Genomic DNA, 14,442 nt, shown 5'->3' with positions numbered 1-14,442 from the left:
GAACATGAGTGATCATGAGCGACTTTCAACAATAAATGTGTACTGTAGTCTTCTTCATGGAAAAATAAGACATCCCCTGAAAATAAGACCTAGGGCATATTTTGGCATTTCAAAAAATATAAGACAGTGCCTTATAATCGGGGAAACAGGGTAGATGACCATTCTGGTGAATACAGAACTGTGGAAACAGTAATAGATGAATGTGTGTGTGAACACTGTGGTTCTACATGTCCTAAAGAAAGATTGTGCAATGATCCATAGTAATGAGATTCTGAAGATCTTGAAGAACAGCCTAGTAACTCTTTCCAGGGTGGCCTTTGACAGGTAAACCTCAAAGGAGACAGTCACTGCTCCACATCTGGCAAAATCTGCCGTAGTAAGGATGGTCAGAAAGATGAGCACTGCCTTGAATGTGTTATCATGATTTTCCATCCCTCATTTGGCATCTGTAGTTCAGAAGAGAGCATTTACCATCAAATCTCCTGTGCCCCACTCGCTAACTAAGATATTCTTTCTTTCCTTTGGTTGAATATCTCAGTCTTATGGGTGTACAGTAGCCTGGTGATGAGCTCTCCTGAGGAAAGAGTGGGAGGTCAGGATAGAAAAAGCTTACATAAACACATTAAAATACATTAGTAAAATTATTGACTGCACAGCAACTATAATTAGTAGGCCACATATTTGATCGGCACTATCAACATCAATATCTTTGATATTGTTATATTACTGTTGAATTTATATAGGACATGTTTTAGTGAAATTCATGGTAACTCTTCCATCCCCTTTGGCCTCTCCTCTCCATCCTTGGTTTTACACAAGAGTTAGTGCTTGTCTGGTGCTACTTGGTACTGTGAAGAGAAGAATTCAATCAAGCAATTCATAGGTGATTTTGTTTTGTTTTTTTCACTTTTTTTACATTATTATTTAAAAAAACAATGCCAATGTTCCTGCACCAGCCACACTTACGGTATAATGAAATGAACTTCTGTCTGACAAACAAATCTAAGCTCCAGCAGAGCAAAGGTATTAGTGTGGAGAGTGTGGAGAGAGGGAACATTATGGAAGCATCATGCCAAAATTTGTGCATGGCCAGATCAAGTGTCATTATCTGTTAAAAGGTTTATTTATATAACAATAGATGACAATACTATATATATAACAGGTCAAAATGAAAAGTGTTTAAATGGAGCCTTAGGCTACATAACAATAAAACAGTACACTTTGTCCAATGTATTTTAAAATACAATGAAACACGCTTGTTGTTTTCTCACATTTTGTAGAACATTCAAAGTATTCCTGGGGGAGTACACAAAAGAAAATCCTTGATACAAGGTAAATAGCTAACATCAATACAAAAATAATCTGCAACAGGGGTTTATTTTCAGCAGTAGAGTAAAAATCTAACCTGGGTGAATGCTGGCATGCTGAATAAACTTTGGACTATCAAGTAAATGGTAACCCAAAACACATTAAGAAATAATATAATAAGAAATGGCTACTGCATCCTTCACATTTACACAGTACCTTGGGGACCATAACCTTGGTTCAGGTGAAGTACAGGTGATCCTGTATTGAAAATGTGTAGATCTCACAAAATGGAATATTACGTTGATAGGTTTCCCTGGCCCTGAAATAAAGTATTGAAAGTTATTTACATTTATTCAATACACACTTAAATATTGTCATTTGCCCTACTATATATTTTACAATATGTTAGAAACCCCATGTATGGCAGGTATCTACAGTTTAGTTAGTTTTAAATGCAGTTGTTCTTTGGATGTTTGGCAGAAGATCTTTCTCTTTTTGGTTCCCTTTTGGGTTCTAGTTAGTTCTAGTTTCCAGCTACTGCTACTCATACTAAGCAAGTTTCTTACTATTTTTATTGATATTCCCTGTGGTTTACCTCAATGGATTTCTTTTGGTGCTGTCGAAGACCCAGTGGGAGGAAAGAGCCAAGCAGAAATACTGGAATAAAAAAGATTGTCATTATCATCATCTGAATAACTTACTGGCAAAGTGCTGGAGAACAGCCTACTGCTCTTCTGCAAGTTGGAGTACACTCCTGTAGTGGGGAGTGGGAAGGACAAAGGAGCAAAGCAGATTCTGTACAAACTGTAGGTCACTCAGGTCAATAGTTTGCAGTACTTTTAACTGCCTCCTGGCCTTGGTGTTACTGCTAAGGTGTAGGCTTGCTTTCATGAAGTTTCCTCTGGGGCCTTGGTGTTACTGCTGGGGTAAAGCCACCTGGGAGTTACTGTTGGGACCTGCTATCTGAGGGTTACTGCTGGGGAGTACTGCCTGGGCTTCTGGGGTGATTACTGGGGCCTGATGTCTGGTATTTACTTCTAGTGCTGGGACTTTCTATGACCAGGGCCTGATGGTTACTGCTGGGGTCTAATGCACGGTAATTACTTCTGAGGCCTTCTTCCTTGGCTCCTGGCCCTAGGGTTGCCTCAGGGACCTAGCTGTGTGGGCTTTACTGTTGGGTCTTGTTCCTGAACACCTGGCCCTGAGTTTACAGCTGATGTCTGGCTTTCTGGGGGTTAGCGCTTGTGCCTGATGCCAGGTGGTTAATGCTGGGACCTTCTTCCTGTTTCCTGGGGGTTCATATACTAGATTAACAGGTCCCTCAGAATAGACAAAGTCTGGTATTTCAGGGCTGCTGATTATACATATATATACATATATATATATGTGTGTGTGATTTGGGTGGACTAATTCTACTGCCAAATACTGTACAAGTGTTTTAATTCTGCTCCCAATATTTTAGCATTTAAATTGTAAAATTAAAAAACAATAGGTGTACTGTAGCTATTAGGAGAAGTACAACGTCTGAAGAAAAATAAATATGATACCTGCACAGAGTACATTGAATTCTGTTACATCATCCCCCACCCAGGCTATGATACCAGGATTATAAATAGTAAATGAATTATGCTACCGCTCATGCTGACACACAAAATTTTCACTGCAAAGAACTAGCACACACCTTACGGATATCCAGCATCCTAAAAGGCAAAAACCATCAATACCAATATACAGTATGGTATAAACATCTCAAGGTCCCTTATGTTTAAACACAAGGATAGGGTTAAAAAAGAAAGGATGTATTTTTCAGTATATGTTTATGTGTTCAGTTTATGTATCAATGTTTTTATGTGTTCTTTTGATTTTATTTATAACTAGTGGGGGTTAAATAGTTCTGGTTGGAGTCTGTTCCTAATTGGATCAGATTTATTTTACTTTGTATCAGAATTTTGGCAATCCAAGCTCTAATCCAATATTATTACACCAGTCATTGGCAGGTATATTAGGGCTCAGCCAATTCAGTCTCCAAACTATGACAGCTGTCATCAGCCAGTGAACAGTTTGGTCATTGACAGTAATAGTAAAACTCAATAAAAATGTACTAATCCTAACTTGGAATTCCCAAATAAAGACCCACCTGACTGGGTTTGGTCAGAACTGTTTCAATCACCTCTATTTATAACACAATTTGCTACCCAGAAGAAATATAGGGACACAAGCCATTGAATGTCATACAATACCCATAAGCTTCCATAGGTGCTAGTAGATGGGATGGCTAAACAGGTGTAAGGTGAGTTTGCGGTGTAGTTTGTTTGCTTGTACCATTCTAGGTACTTTACCATGCAAAGGGCAGATGCATGCAGTGGCCAGTCTGAATACGTATGGAATTGATCAGAAGGCATGGGAGCCTTCCAAAAAGGCATAAACTGGAGTTACCTTATCCTGGCACGGCCAATCAAGATGGAAGTGTATTGTGTTTATTTGAAGCAAAGGTAATGCTGAAGGCTATTTAACTCAGCCCTGCTCAAACTGCATCCTGCTGATCCACGTGTGCATTTAAAATGAGTGCAAAATGTTAAAAAAAGGCTTTATTTGATTTAGAAATAATTTTACAATGGTTTGCACAAAAATAATGGTTCGTTATGTATTTTGTCTATTGATTACAAATAAAATTGTTCTTCCAAGACAATATTACCAAAAGAAAGGCTTCAAAATACAATTTATGTATTTGTTATCCTAAAGCTAAACTCTCCTATCAATTAAAAAACACCACTTTACCTTTACTTCTGCAGAGCCCCCAATTATTACATTCCAGGCCTTGATTCAATCCTCCACTGTCCTGGAATTATGCTTCATCCTGGCGCACAGGTAATAGGTGTAACTGTAAAAAACAAGAGTGCTAATCTCACTGCTCATACATTTTTTCAGTGCTTAGAAAAGCCAATTAGGCAGGCGCAGAAGGAGCAGTCCAAAGCCTCCTGGGATACATATGTCACATATCCCAGGAGGCTTTGGGATGCTCTTTCTGCGCTCTGTGCTCCCAATCAGTTTTACTGTCATGGTGGTAAAAAGAGAGGAGGAGGGGCTTAACCTAAAAAAAAAAAAACATGTAGGGGTGGGAAAAAACAAGCAAAATATTACCGTTTTCTACCCTTTTATATAAAGTAAAAAATTTGATGATAGGTCAAAAAAAAAATGTTGCCAAATAAAACAGGCCCATACCAGAAATATAACATTTCTCTGATCCATTGAGATAATTCAGGTGTAAGAACTAAAGTGAATAAAAACATAACTGAGCAAGACCACTTCAAGTCTAATATGCATACTATATATTTATCATCCCGGTATATCAGAAGTTGTCAACCGGTGGTCTGCAGACCACTGGTGGTCCGCGAGAACATTTTGGTAGTCAGTGGCTCTGGCCGGTGCGCCCTCCTCTGGGCAAGAAGGACCCCGCTGGTAGGATGCCCCGGGTCAGAGCCACAGACAATGTCCCCCATATGGATCACAGGCTCACGGGGGTGGGCGGGTTGTGTCTCTGTAGTGAGAAGGTTCTCGTATCATGACGTCACTCTAGGGGAAGTTTCTTCCCCTTTGAGTGACACAGGGCTCCCCGTGCATGGGCCGTCTGAAATTCAAGAAATGAGTGGTCCATACCATCCAAAAGGTTGGTGACCACTGCCGTATCTTACAATCTTTTTTCTTATCTTAGGCTATTCAAACATTGCCTCTGTATGTGCCAGCAGCAACATTAGCAACAATGTGTTGTAGTATCCACTGATGAACAGCTATAGTTGTGTCATATACTGAGCCTATGTTAATTCATGGATTGAATTCTGGGAAGAGTTTACTGTCAATCAATACATGACAGATATGAAGCACTTTATAATTTCATAAAATTCTGTTTTGCAAAACAATGTTACCTTTGATATGAGAATATGAGAATTGTGGTTATAGCATTCACAAATGATTAGATCACCAGTTATATGTTAGCTTACCTACATACAAAGAATGTTTGTGTATGTTATGGAACCAGAGGTAATTGCTTCCAGAAGGAATGTAGCTCTGCACCGAATCACCAGTAGAGGGCAACATACATAATACAATGCTGGTACATGTAAGTATGCAGAATGTATGGCAGTTTTACAATGAGCCCTATGTTGGGTCATACCTATGCTGAGTGGATTTCTGTATTAAATATAAAATTAGCAATAAAATAACAGTGGATAATTTCAAAATGTATTTATGCTGTATTCCAAACAGATGTAACCTGCTTGTATAAAAAAAAACATGATTCAATGCCTTTGTATATAGAACTAGCAAGAAAATACCCCCCTGACATCAGCATCTTAGAACTCCATGAACAGTAGAATAACAAAAAGGACAGTGAGCTCACTTAAAGCGAAACTAAACTCGAATGTACCCCATAACAACAAAAATACACTTTCAACCCTGCAGGGCCGTCCATACCATCAGGAGGTCTCTTCTATCAGGTCTTCAGGACGGCGCTCTGGGCGCCACCATCTTTTCCTCTACTTCCGCCTTCTTCTTCCTACGTCACCTGACCCAGGCGCGAGATCGGGTGACGCAGATGGGAAAAAACTCCCTCCCAACCAAGAGCTCCCCAGGATGCATGACGTAGGCATCCCGAGAGGCTCTGTGCTCCCATTCATTTTCGATTGCCTACCCTGTTATGTAAAGTAAAAATTTTCACTTGTGGGGTTAAGCCTTAAATTATAACTTTATGATCAAAAATGGGCACATATAGTTATAAGGTTCGTTGTAGCAACTTCCCTTTCATTACTGACCCCTAAAAAAATGATTTTGCCTTTATTTTTTCATTTCCCATATTTCCCAAATTGTAGTGAGCTGCCAAGGAAGCATGTTCCCACTGTATGTCTAAATTGAGGCATACACTAAGAACATGCTTCCTGGGCAGCGGGCACCTTGCCAGTGGCTTGGCCACCCCAATTGCTATGCTGGTTTGAAATTAATTATTTTACAGGAAGCAGCAGCAACCTCATTGCCTGTCTGAACATAGACCTACTAGGTCCTGCTTTGTGATTTTTATATGATCGCCAGCATAATCAAATGTTCAGTTATTAATATTTCTTCTATGCGATAGAGATCTTTGCGTCCAATCCCTGGAATTCAGTCATTTATATTCCTTTGCTATTATAAGCTTTTCTCATTCATTTATTTACACATTTGGTCATTTTATATTCATGTGGTGACATTTATTGGATATTGTGCTTATTATATACTCAGACTCAATTGACTGTGATAGGATTATCTAAATTTTATTGTGAATATTCATGAATACATATTATTAATATTAATATAGGAAGCATTGTTATCAGCATTTATTTGAATTGGATTTATTTATAAATCATTTATATGAGTTTTATTCATATGCATAATGCAGATTCTGATATTCCTGTTAATTTTTTGTCTTTACAAATGCACATTAATTATCATGATATTGTATTGTATATCTTGTTTTTATTTTTTATCCATAGATTTAAATATTTTTCTCTATGTTTTTTATAGCCCTGATGAAGAGGGATTGTTTTTGACCCCCTTAAACACGTTGGCTGTATTTTGCTACTGTATTATGAGTGAGTGTGTTTAAAACATTTATGAACTCTTTAAAGCTTGTTGAGGTGCTCTTTTTGGGACTTCTTAACTTTACCTTCTAGGTTTCCCTGATTTCACAGAGTAAATTGAGTTTGTTGTTCAGAGCAGCCTTGTCAAAGTAACTTTCTTACCAGATAGTTGGAACTGCATGTGGAAATAATGTAATATATAATAATAATCTAATATCCCTCTAATAATAAAATCTAAAATCTAGCCCCTCTAATCAAATTTACTTAGATTCCTAGTTGGTGTAAGACACCTTCAGGGCCCACTCACAATATGAAGCATGCAGCAATGCTTACTGTGATGGGTTTTACTTTATTTTTGATACTGAAAATATGCACCTAAATTCATTTGCTTGGGACCACCTAACATTTGCCATGTCAACCACCACTGTATTTGTTTTGTTTTGTTTTTTTGCTTCTAGGGAAATTTATTTTACATCCATAAAACACACATCAGTGACTTAAATAATTACTCCAAAGATCCTCCGAACCATATTTTGTAGGCAGAGGTCCAAAGCATGAAAAGATTTTGGATTTTGTTTGTTCCATATAAGCTAGCAAGCATATATGTCCAGTTGGGAACCCATCTCAAAACTGTATAGATAACAAATACATCAAAGCCCCTATTGTAAGTACTTAAAGCACATAAAAAAAATGGGCAAAACCGTAAATAGGAGCTTTTAGAATAAATGCCCCCAAACTGATTATTTTACCTTAAATGTTTGTAAATAACTAATACCTGTAATAAAATAAAGGTATTTGTGGGTGTTAGGTGTATGAATGTGTGAGTGACCAGTGTGTATTTTATAAAAAAATTATGTCTTTTTTTAAACATGAATATTTCATTAAAAACAATTTGCTGAAATGCGACAGCATCCAAAGAAAGTGAAATTCACTCTTTATAGAAGGATCTAGAGCTTGGGTTTTCAAACTTTTCACGACTACAGTTCACCAATTGACTGCCCAGTATGTTTTTTTCTACCCAGTTCATCAGATTCCTTTTACAAGTATTCTATAGAAAGTGTGTAAATACCAGCAAACCAGACATCAATAAAATAGTAAGCAAGCAATAGAAAACAATACAAAAATTCGGTAAAACAAAAGTTGGTAACAAGAACTATAAAAACATGATTATATGAAAATGTAAATGGAAGAGATTAGATAGGCTCAAACATTAGAAACAAGGATCTAACAGGATCAATTGGGAAAGCTTAATTTTTTGAAAGTATATTTATACAATGAAGACAGTATAGCAGTGGACCAGTACAGCCATAAAGTTGTGGTCTCCTCAAATGAATCACACTTGTCATTATTTTAAATGTAATACAGAAATAGGAACCAACAAATGTTATTGGGGTTGATTCCCCTGCAAATGTTGAATTTCTGCAGTATATTATACTTAAGATCTTTACTATTTCCACTAAGGCTATGTACACACCTCAAATAAATTCTCGCCTGATAGGAATGGTCCTGCTTGTCTTGATCAAGAATCTGACATGTGTATAGCGGTTGCCCGACGTTGTTCATGGATCCCATCAGTTGTTCATGGATCCTTCAGGACATCCATCAGCTTTCTGAACACAATGGCTTTTGATGTGCCCATAATTTGGACTGTAAAAAACAGTTTAGAAACTTGGGATGTTTCCTTTGGTGTTTGCTTTTGTATTACATTAAAGTAACCTTCCTGGTACCCAAAACTTAGGGGACCTTTGTATAAACGAGCAGCCTCTATACAGTCAGGAAGTGGAGAATATGGTGTATTTTATTTATTACCAAAGAGATAATGGCTGTAATAATTGGACTATGATAGTGCTGCCAGAAAAAAAATAGTCACTATATTTTTATTAGTTTTTTTTTTTTTTTGATGGTGTTGCCCAAAAATCACATCAGTTTAACTACAAGGCTGTAAGGATGAATTTGACCTGACAGATGCTTATATGAAATAAAGAATACTTCTACAAGTCATCTCCTTTCATAGTCAGATGATGACATTTTCCATTACATATCTGCCTGGGTTTATACTATACCCACAGATAAAGAAAACTTAGGGTAAATGGAGAAAGCCTGATAGTAGTTAATCACTGTTTACTGTGTGGCCACAAAGAAGAGCTCAAAATTTTGGCTTTGTGTCAGAACTTTGGAACAAAAGAAGTTAAGGAATATTTATTGTATATCCAAACCCTAAGAGGGTGACACTTATTTTACTTAAAAACTCTCATTTTAAGCAAGTTCTTTTTATTATTTTATTACTTTTTCATATACACATATTATTTTCCTTGTTATATTGAAAAATTTTAAAGAATACAAGCTGTATACATATCAATAAGCATGTACAAAAGCTAAGCAAACTGAGTACATTCTCCATAAGAAAATGTTGAATAAGTGAAGTGCATAGTTAACTGTTACATAGTTTAAAGGTCTGGATGGAGGATAAGACTTGGCATTGACTGGGGCAAGTGTGAGTGCAGTTGTGGTAAAGAAAAAAGTAAAGAAAATCAAGTAAGAAAATGAAGTCAAATTAAGGCAGAGGGTAAGAAAAATAAAAAAAAAATGATGTATAAAGAACAGGTAGGGGTCGGTGCTCTTTCCAGTTTCTCAGTCTTTATGTGAAGTTTATTATAAATGTGTAAGATTACAGAAAATAAAGAAATGATCCACATACTTCGAATAAAAAAAATGTTACTTTGATTTCATCAATGGTAACAGGGATTTGTCTTGAAAAAGCAACAGTTTATGATCTTTGTTTCCTATAGTGAATCAATTGATGGGAGGCAAAAATGTGCTGCTGGGTGCTCTATAAATGCAGAAAACAAAAACAGAGTAGGCCCCCTTGTCAGGTTTTACTATATAAGTTGAACGCTTCCAGCCTCCTATGTGTTTGGCCTTTAGATTTGAGTATACAACCTTAACAGAGGCAATGAAACTCTTGGAAGCCAAAGAGTTGTAACAACATGGAAATAAACCTCTAATCAGTCCTGTCAAATGCCTTGTGTGTCCAGTGACAGGTCACTATTTTATATGCACTGGCCCTTTCAAATTCTCTGAGTGCCCTTCAGATGTTATCCTAGGCTTCTGGGTGTCACTGGCACTGGAATGCATGAACAACAATAAAAATATTTTTCAGTTGCTAACCCTTCCTTGCTCTAATTAGAATGTGTCTTTATCTGTGTCATAGATATACAAGCAATTATAGATAATATAGAATATATTAAAACACATTATCCTACATTTACAACTAAATAAACACTATAAATATACCTAAGATTATGTAGAATTTAAATTATGATGGAAACAAGTGTTAAAGAGATATGAAATCCTTATATGAATAAGCAGGTTGAGGGGTAACACATCACCATAGCTGCTTCTCTATAGCTAAGCTAATCTACTGTAATGATGGATTCACACTTCTGCAAATTCACACTTAAAGAGGAAGTAAACCCAAAACAAAAGGAATACACTTACCTTCAATCCCGCAGAGCAGTCGATCTGTCTGGTTGGTTCTTCCATCGAGAAGGTGCCGCCATCTTCTCTCTGTTCTTCCGGGTTCTTCTTCCTATGTCACCCGACGCAGGTGTGAGATACGGTGACATAGATGGGAAAAATACTTGCCGATCCCACTGCGCATGTGTGAGATGGGCAATTTCTTTCCCATTTGGCAAAAGGGCTTCTTCTGCGCATGCCCGAGCATCTCGGGCAGCAGCCAAGAGCCTCCTGGGATGTGGGTCGTTGGTATCCCAGGAGGGCCTGCACTCCCATAGGCTCTGTGCCTAGGCAATTGAGAATTAAGGGAGCCGTGCTGCATCAAAATAAAGGGTATTGCACAAACAGAATTTTTATCTTACATAAAAGGGTTGTCTATCCTTTTATGTAAAGTGGAAACTCTGAGTTTAGATATGCTTTAAGAAATTCTGGGGTGTTGCAGATGAGGTATGTTTCAGAACAACCCATGATGTTGCATCTTTGATGTGGCTTTAATCTGAATGGGCCTTCCATATGAAATGTTTAGATCAGTGTTTCTTGACTTTTTTTTACTATGTAAGAACCCTTGAAATATCTTTCAGGTCGTCAGGGAACCCTGCTATAATTACTATATCCACAGCTCACAGTGATTAGTGGGAAGAATGCCTCTTACATTGCTATCCAGTGGGAAGAATGTCACCCTTACAGATAAACAAAAAGATCATTGGTATCTGTTAAACTAAACTGAGGTGAACCCTTAGCAAACTCTGGAGGAACCCTATGGTTTCACTGAACCCTGGTTGAGAAATATTGATTTAGATAAATAAATATACTTTATTAAAAAAGTCTCTGTTTCAAAAATCAAGACTTAAGTAACTACTGACATTTATAACACTGTTGTAACCCTCAAACCCCTTAACTTGAAGTTCATCCTAATTAAAGGACTGAAATTAAGAAAAACACAACCACAAAGCATCATAATAAACATTCTCCCCATGGATTTACTCCATGAATTTAAAATACATTCAGTTCATTCTTGGATGGTGTGCAATCGTGTAGTGTGCGTGTGACAGAGAAGTGTGTGACAGCACTTCATATTCAGTTAATACACTACGGAGTGGAAAAGCTACTACCTCCAGCCACTGGCAAGGATACAGTCTTGCTTAGTGACTTCCACATGGCTGATTCCACAAAATACAGCCAAAAAATCAATCTATATGATAATGAAATAAGGATGCAGCATTGCATTCCTTCATTTGAAAAATCAAACACTGTAAAAGAAAACAAAATAAAGTGCATTGTAAGACAAAAACTCTGCATACCACAGACAGTAATGCATCACAAGAACGAGTCTTCTGTAAAGAAAAATATGTTTATGCTGTGCAGAGCAGCCTAATTTTTCATATTTTTTGCAACATTTTTGCCTAAAGAATACCATTTCTTTTATAAACATGTTTGTCTTAATTGACATTGTAAACCTGAGCAGGAAAGTACTCAACTCTACAATCATTATTTTATTTCCTCATTGCCCAGACTAAGTTCCCTAGAAGTTGCATGTTGCCATATGTCAACTGAAATGATGTTATAAGTGTGACAGGACAAAGAAAATAGGGCAATGGTTATTATTAAATGTAATAAATGTCACTGCCCAGCTTTACAGTTCCAAATGTGTCTGAAAGGTAAACAAGTTACACAAGTTACACTGTGGCTGTCATGCAGACAATCATTCCACCAGCTATGTGTAATTACAACCTCATGCAGTGCAGGGTGCAATTTTTATCTACATCGTACATAAATCCAGCAGACACCAGGAAATAAGGGACAAAAATACTGATCATTGAGCTACTAGAAGCCAAAAAAATATGGCCTATGTTGGTTGCATACTTATCACAATCGAGCTGATGAGATTTGCTCGAGCCATTCACACAGCAAATAGTCTATTACTATACAACTTTAGTACTGTCCACAAATATTCAATCCATCACACTGCTTACTTTTATTAATGCTGGGGCACGTTGAGGCAAATATAATGTTCAGCACTTGACCCCCTTCCTACCATGCACCCATGGTAGGCATCTTTTCACCAATAAAAACAGGCTAGAGGTGACAGGGGCAGGGCAGCGAATGTTTAAACATGCCAGTTAAACAGAATGAGTTTCAAAGATCCCAAGCTGCAGGAAATGTATATAAATTATCCCTGTACCATACATGTTTTCAAAGTAGATGACATTAGGGCTGATCCTGTCTTCACTCCCTGTTGTGTAACCAACTTGGAAAAACATGTAGAATGGAGTTAAAGTGTATAATAAACCTCAAAAAAGTACCTTCTTTTATTTGCTCTATTTTGATCCTTTGAAGCATTTGGATACAGCATATTTGTTTGACAATTACAAAACACAAACAATTCTAATAATAATAATAGAAATAGAAAAGTGGGAGGTAAGGAAGTTGGAGGGACAAAATGAAACTTTATAGAGGATGCAAAGCAATAGTGTAATAGTGAGGAGGAGTGTACAAGTAAATTGTGAAAAGGTCCACCAAACCTGGATATTTGCCTTACTATTACTTAACATAACCAACACCAAATCCCTACAGTCTGTGGGTTAGAATTGTTGTAGCTATAACTAATCAGCATGGAAATTAGTTTTTGAGCTCTCCCCCACTGACAACTAAACACATCTGCTCTTATCTTCTGGTTTATTTGCACTCTGGGTCACAAATGTGAGTCCACTGGACCATTAGGGTATCTACTGAACCCTCCCAATGTAAGCTGGAATTTCACCTAGGTCAGGTGTTGTGTACATGATGCTGCCATATTTGCTTATTAAAAATGCTATGCTTCCTAATTAGTAATACAGTACAACACAATACCCACGAAGATGAGATAACAATCAACCAGTGTGGGCCAGATTGGGCAATGATCTCCTTAATGTGGCAGGCCAGATAGCTTGATGGAAGGATTATATTTCAGATAAGATATACACACTCTTTAACTGTTCCTGTTTCCCTTGGTGAGTCAGAGCCAGTCTGCTCTTTGTTCCACTCCATCCCCCATTGAAAAAATATACACTATTGGTTCCTTTGCAGTCCTCTTCCAAAACCTTGACCTAATGGCAAACAGGTAATACTTGTGCAGTCTACTGGCCTATTAAGTCTATGTGCAACACTGCTGTTGCTTTCTCTCACAGCTAATTAACCAGCCAGGTCTGACTCATTGACAACAATAGGTGCTCTGTGTAGCTGAGATTTTATCTCATCCGTTGTTGAGCAGACAACTTATTGATTGTAGTGTATTACACATAACAGATTGCATAGGTAGCAGAATAGGGGAAAATATGGTAAGGCAAACCTGAAGTGTGAAGCTTGATATTACATCAAAATGGTAAAAATATACAGTGATATACAGTATGTGATATGGTGACACTTCCACCTGAAATAAAACAAATACAGCTTTATGTTTTAAGCCTTATAATTGGAGTCATTTACCAGGACTTATTTGTCAAAAACATAAAAATACTGACAGAATTTGAAGAAGATCATGTGAAATGCAAAATCATTGCACATTAATTTAGTACCTCAGGTTTTAAAAAAACAGAAAGCTTTTATCCTTTATCTCTGAAACAGCACATTACAATAACATGTTTATTTCCAGAGATGCTACCTTGAATTTTGAACTCAGCTTCAACCCGACACCTAATTTTAGCTGAAGGAGTTTTATATAAAAATTCTATATTCATGCATAACCGTTTACTTTGATCAAACGCTAGACTGGTATTACACAACCTAGGATTGCTACACTTTAATTAGCTATATCACAGCCATAACAAAAAAGTGCATCCACTTCTAAGGTTTTACATATTAGGATATAATAACAAAAAACATTGGGGAACATTTTTGAACAAATTTTTTGTTGACTTAAATTTTTAAGCTTATTTATACTATAATAGGTATGCTGATTCTTAAAGTGCAGTTAGTTTTCTTTTATCAGGTCAGGTTTTTTTCTCTACTGCTTATATTAATGCGATTACTGTAG

The sequence above is a fragment of the Pyxicephalus adspersus genome, chromosome 6, assembly GCF_032062135.1.
Source record: "Pyxicephalus adspersus chromosome 6, UCB_Pads_2.0, whole genome shotgun sequence".
Classification (NCBI taxonomy): domain Eukaryota; kingdom Metazoa; phylum Chordata; class Amphibia; order Anura; family Pyxicephalidae; genus Pyxicephalus; species Pyxicephalus adspersus.
Note: the sequence above shows the minus strand (reverse complement) of the source record.